Source organism: Balearica regulorum, chromosome 1, assembly GCF_011004875.1.
Source record: "Balearica regulorum gibbericeps isolate bBalReg1 chromosome 1, bBalReg1.pri, whole genome shotgun sequence".
Lineage (NCBI taxonomy): Eukaryota > Metazoa > Chordata > Aves > Gruiformes > Gruidae > Balearica > Balearica regulorum.
The window spans coordinates 130730025-130736024 of NC_046184.1; positions in this window are offsets into that span (position 1 = coordinate 130730025).

The window sequence follows — 6000 nt, forward strand, 5'->3', positions numbered from 1 at the left end:
CATAAAGGGAAGAGCCAGTATGGTTGTGTGGGTTCAAAATTTTCACCACTGGGCTACCCATATGAATTGTAAATTGGGCTTTCGTTAACGCTCCGTAAAAGACAGCTCTATCGTGTGACGTTCATCAGGGGTGGCTGAACGCGAGGGAGAAAGGCAGGGGCCTCACCCCTACGAAAACAGATCCCCAGCCCTCCAGGTGAGCTCCAGGAGGGCCTGAGCTCGCAAGGGAAGTGCAGCCTGGTTGCCGAGGGGAAGGTTATTCTGCGGGTGGTGTGTGTGTGTGATTTGGCATTAAGGGAGTGGAAGCAATCCACAGAACTGGGCAGCTGAAGAAAAAAACCAGGAGTGTTAGTGGGGAAAGCACTGCGATGGGGAGGCAGAGTGCCGTTGTAAGCAGCGCGAGTGACTGCTTGCTGGAGCCACTAAACAGGGAATCCCCGGGAGAAGAAACGCGCTTGGCGTCATTGAGAAGGGCGAGCGGGGCCTCGTTTGCACCGTTAGGGCTGGAGGGACTTTAGGTCATTGCAACTGCAGTACTCTGCTTCAGCGAGCTTTCTGTAGCAGAGCAGGAACACCCACACCCCCTCCCCCAAATCCACTGTGCTAAAAGACCACAGAAAGGGAAAATGGCAATTTGACCCCAATCGTTAAAAAGGCCTTTGGAAAGATGGCAACGTGGCTTGTCGAGGGAAATCATGTCTGAGAGAAATCCGCTGCTGTTCATCTGAAGCACAGGCATGCGTGTGGATTAGGGTGATTTGATTGGTATGGTGTGTTCAGATTTTCCAAAAGCTTTTGATAAGCTTCTCAGTCGGGATATCCTAAAGAAGCAAAACTGCAGGAGGATGAAAGGAAAGATCCCTTCTGGAAGTGATGTGAGGGGTAGGAATAGATGGTCAGGTATTTCAGTCGGAGATAACAAGTGGAATCCTGCAGGGATCTGCACTAAGATCTGTATGTCTGGCATATTCATAAGTGGTCTGGAAAATGTGCTAAATAGTGGTGTACTGGATGTTTCTTTAACTGAGTTACTCAGGATAGGAAAAATAAAAATCTACTTCTAAAACCATGGCAGAATCTCATGATACTGAGTAACATTGCAGTAAAATGGCAGCCCACATTCGGTGCCAACAAGCACGAAATAATGCACATAGGAAAAAAAAAAAAAAACCAACCCAACTGTACGACACTGCAGATGGGCTTTAAACTACCTCTTACCACTCAAGAGATGGCTCAGAGTGGCTGTCAGTAATTCTAAGAAATGCTTGCTGAGGGCAGAGCAATGCTCAAAAAAGCAAATAGATTGTCAGAAATTGCTAGGGAAGACACAGAAAACAAAATAATAATTTTGCTGTGCATTCACCTCTTGATTACCACACACTGTTCTGGTCTCCTTGTCTAAGAAGAGGTATAGCAGAGCCCGAAAGCGACAGAGAAACCTGACAAGTGTTTTCAGAAATAGAAAACGGCTTCTGAATTGAGATTGATTAAATAGACTCTTTAGAGGGGAAAAAAGAAGGTAGAAAGGCATGCGATAGCCGTGTTTAAAATCATGAGTGGCATGGAGAAAATAAGTAGCAAATGATTATTTGCGTTTCTCCCAGAACAAGAACGAGGGCCATCAGGTGGAATTACCGGGTAGTGGCTTAAGCAAACAGCAGCAAACAGCTTGGTCCTTGCGGTGTGTGATTAAACTGGAACCAGTCTCACAGTATCTGCCGGATGTCAAGAGGTTAGACGGGCTCAAAACCGATCAGATGAATTAATGGGGGAAAAAAATCCATCAGGGGCTATTAGGCAGCAAGATGACATTCCTGCCTGAGGAACTGCCCGTGTGGCAGGCTGCTGGATGCGGGTAGGAGAGAGTGGAGAAAATGCCTGCATGGTTACCCCTTCTTAAAATTGCTTCCCTTGGTATTTGCTGCTGGCTCCTGTCAGCGGCGGGAGACCGCACTAAATCCACCTTTGATCTGATCCGATGTAATTCTTCTGCATAATGTTTTTATGAGGAATCATTCTGGGAGGAAGGCATTTAAAATACCCAGGGACCCACAGGGTCCCGAGGCTTGATCTCTACTTAAAGTATTTAGACCTAGCCTGGATGTCCACTTGGAGTCTCAGGAGAGAAAGCATCGAGAAGGTCGTGTTGATCCAGCCACCTGAGGAGAGCCCTGAGGACTACTGTAACGAACCAAAGAGACACCCATGCTTTTGGGGATTGAATTCTGTTCCTTGTGGGGTGAGGAAGTACAATGAATACCGGTGCTGCACCTTACACGTTATCCCGTGGTGCGTCTTGGTGGGCTGAAAAGAGTCACTTGGGAAAGGTAGAGTGTGGTGAGCATGATACGTGGCTTTCCTCATCCTATAATTCAATGTTTTGTGGTTCTCTGAAGAGTTACTACTCCACCTTTTGCATTGTACAGTTTATTGTTCTGTTTTCTGAGCTTGTGTATAACACAGATGTGCAGGAGCAAGCCAATATATTGTCATTGGTTAGAGAATGCCACTTTAAAACAGTGACAAAATTACAGCTAAAAGTGCAACCATGAGAACTGTATTTTGGTATGAGGATAATGTTGAGCTGGAGTTAAATTGAATGTCTCTTTCTTCAGGGAGGGTAAATTTAATCAGGTGCTCAAAATCAAATCAAGGTGGAAATCAGTTTGGAAAAATACAAGAATTACAATCCAGCTAATGACCTGAGGTAATACTGGCAAGAAATTTGCTTTCGCATTGTAACATGAAAAATTGTTTCTCTAAGAGGGAGCTGCTTGTAGCTCGCGGTTGCCCAGTGTAGTTCACAGCCCGGCATTTCCTTGAGAGAACAATTACTACGTGCCGCCCTTGCACCGTTTGACTTCCCCTCCATTATAGTGATACCAACAGTTATTATGCTGTGATCAAGCCTGTCAGTGTTTCTATCGTAGTGTTATTTTCTGACTTGGCCATTAAGCTGGAAATGTGTTCCCAGTCCAGCCTGAAACAGCCTCTGCAGCTGGTGGCCCATGAATAATCCAGAAGTGTCGTGTCTTCTGCAGAAACATGGGCTCGCCTATGGCACGAGTCCTTCTAAGAAATGTCCCTACACTTGGGAATAGAAAATGGATCCTGCATTTGGCTGTGGCCTTGCTGCAAAGAGGGATTTGGATTTTAACGTACACATTATGCTGATTAACGTAGGTGAGTAGAGAGGCTTTATTCAGTGTGGTTGGAGGGGGCAAGGTCTTCCCCTGCCGATTTCCTTCCTGTACAAAGGGAAGACTTTGAAGGATCTGTGGCTCCAAGGTACTGCTGCTGTTCTCATCCCCAAAGGTGTTCCTTTCTAGCCTAAATTTGTCTCTCTTATTGATGGAGAATTTGGAGATAGTGGCCAGAAGCTGCAGCCATGATTCAGTTGGAAGGGGAAAAGTGCTGCTCTGATATTACCTGGAATTGCATTTAACTTAAACCAGCACGGTGCCTTGATCTTCTGTGACCTTTACCCATCAGGAGTTATTAGCTAATTGAATTCAGAAGGTAACTCCCTAACTGTTTTCAAACTAAATTAACTTGCTTCAAGGGACCAACTTATGTTTGTATTTCCACAGAGATAATGAGTTTAGGCTTCAACTGAAACCTTGCCAGATAATGAGGAAAAAATAAATCAATGACCTCACTCTTATCTGGTCTTAACAGGCAGGCTTGCCTTTGCTAAAAGTGACCCTGAAATGGTCTGGATTGATTCACATAAATACCAAGCCCTGCGTCCTGCTAAAGCAGAGCCGTCCTGGGGAACTCTTTGCTCTGTGAGGAGATCTAATCCGAACATCAGCAAAGGTGCAAGCTTTTGAAATGCAGCTTTTCTTAGAGTCAAAATTCAAATGAGCAGTAAGATAAAGAGTTAAGGAGGAAATTAGCTTCAATACTAATTAGAGGGAAAAAAACCCATTCTCACGCTTGTGCCTGGGACAGAACAATCTCCATAGGCATATGCTTCTCTGATTCTCCATAGACATACGCTTCTCTGATTATTTAATTACCTGGCATTGTTAAATAAGAAATGTTTTTCAGATGTTAAAGGGAGATCGTTGCTTGGTGAGAACTGGTGTAGCTGTGTTGGTGGAGACCTTTCCTTTGGTGCCTTGATTAATGGCAACGTGGCCCTCCAACAGTGTGTACCTCCTTACTCTCTCTATGGATCTCTCAAATGAAGGCTTAAATCTTCAGGTAATAAATGTGGTTAATAACAATTTAACAGAATATATGAGGCTATCTATTCAAGTATGCAGAGATAAGAGGCAGGGGTTTTTAACTACTGGTAAAGAATCCGTAAAACCTACTCTTAAAGCCCAAATGAGAAGATTGAAATTTTATAGTAGCAATAGCAATAGTACTCACAGCAACCATTTTGGTCTAATAAGAGATGTGACATTTTAGGGAGAGATGGCATCTTTTATTAAATCAGTTGATACAGGTTTTATACTAGCACTGCTTCTTTTAATGTTGAACTTTATAGGAAAAAGTGCCCCTAGGCAAAACTCATGCCTTCCTGCTAAAAGACAGGTAAATACTGAGAGAGACTTTTTCAGTGCTTTCAGGTGATTGACTAATAAAATTGGAACTGCTTTAAGAAGGAGGCATCTGTATCCAAGTGTAGCCAGTCTGAAGACACTACAAAATTGGGAGCAGTGGTTGATAACACCGGATGGTTGCGCTGCCGTTTGGAGGGACCTTAAGAGGTTGGAGAAATGAGCTGACAGGAGCCTCATGAAATTCAGGGCCAAGTCCTGCCCCTGGGACTCAGGGGCACCAGTACATGCTGGCTGGAAAGAAGGTTTGTAGTAAAAGCCCTGGGGGTCCTGGTGGACACCAGATTGAACATGAGGCAGCAATGTGCCCTTGCAGCAAAGAAGGCCAATGGTGTCCTGGGCTGCATTAGGCAAAGTAATGCCAGCAAGTTGAGGGAGGTGATCCTTCCCCTCTACTCAGCACTGGTGAGACATGCCTGGAGTGCTGGGTTCAGCTCTGGGCTCCCCAGTACAAGAGAGACATGGACATACTGGAGAGAGTCCAGTGAAGGGCTGTGAGGATGATTAAGGGGTTGGAGCATCTGACGTATGAGGAGAAGCTTAGAGAGCTGGGTATGCTCAACCTAGAGAAGAGAAGGCTCAGGGTGAACCTCATCAGTGTGTCTAAAACCTGATGGGAGGCATAAAAAGCATGGAACCAGACTCTTCTTATTGGTGCCCAGTGATAGGATGAGACACAAACTGAAGTACAGGAAATTCCATTTAAACATAATAATTTTTTTTTTTTTTTTTTTTTTCCCCTACTGTGAGGGTGATCCTGCAATGGCACGGGTTTCCCAAAGAGGTTGTGGAGTCTCCATCCTTGGAGATATTCAAAACCTGACTGGACACAGCCCTGAGCAACTGTCTCTTACTGACCCTACTTTGAGCACAGGGCTGGAGTGGATGATGTGCCTTCCAAATTCAACCAATCTATGATTTTGTGAACCCAGAATACATTTTTGCTCAGTGGTTAGGATCTTCTCATGGGAACAGGAGCAGAGAACAGAGCCCATGTGTCCTGTAGGGATAGTTGAAGAAGACTCCAAAAAGGGTTTCTCTGTATTGAATCAAACTGGGCTCCTTGAGATCCTTAGCTTTTTGCCCTTTTCCTGAAAAACCAAAGTCCCACGCAGCTTTCACACAACTTTCCTCCTGGGGACTGGCCATGATTCCAGATTTATCAACCTGCCACCCATGCAAACTGTGAAATATTGGCCTTTGGCTGTAAGTGACTTGGACTCAGAGCAATCTTCATTTGTGACAGAGTTTTGCAAATACTAATGCCAGCTTTCCATATCTTTTAAGATCATAGAATCATTTAGGTTGGAAAAGACCTTTAAGATCATCAAATCCAACCGTAAACCTAACACTGCCAAGTCCACCACTAAACCATGTCCCTAAGCGCCACGTCTACATGTCTTTTAAATACCTCCAGGGATGGTGACTC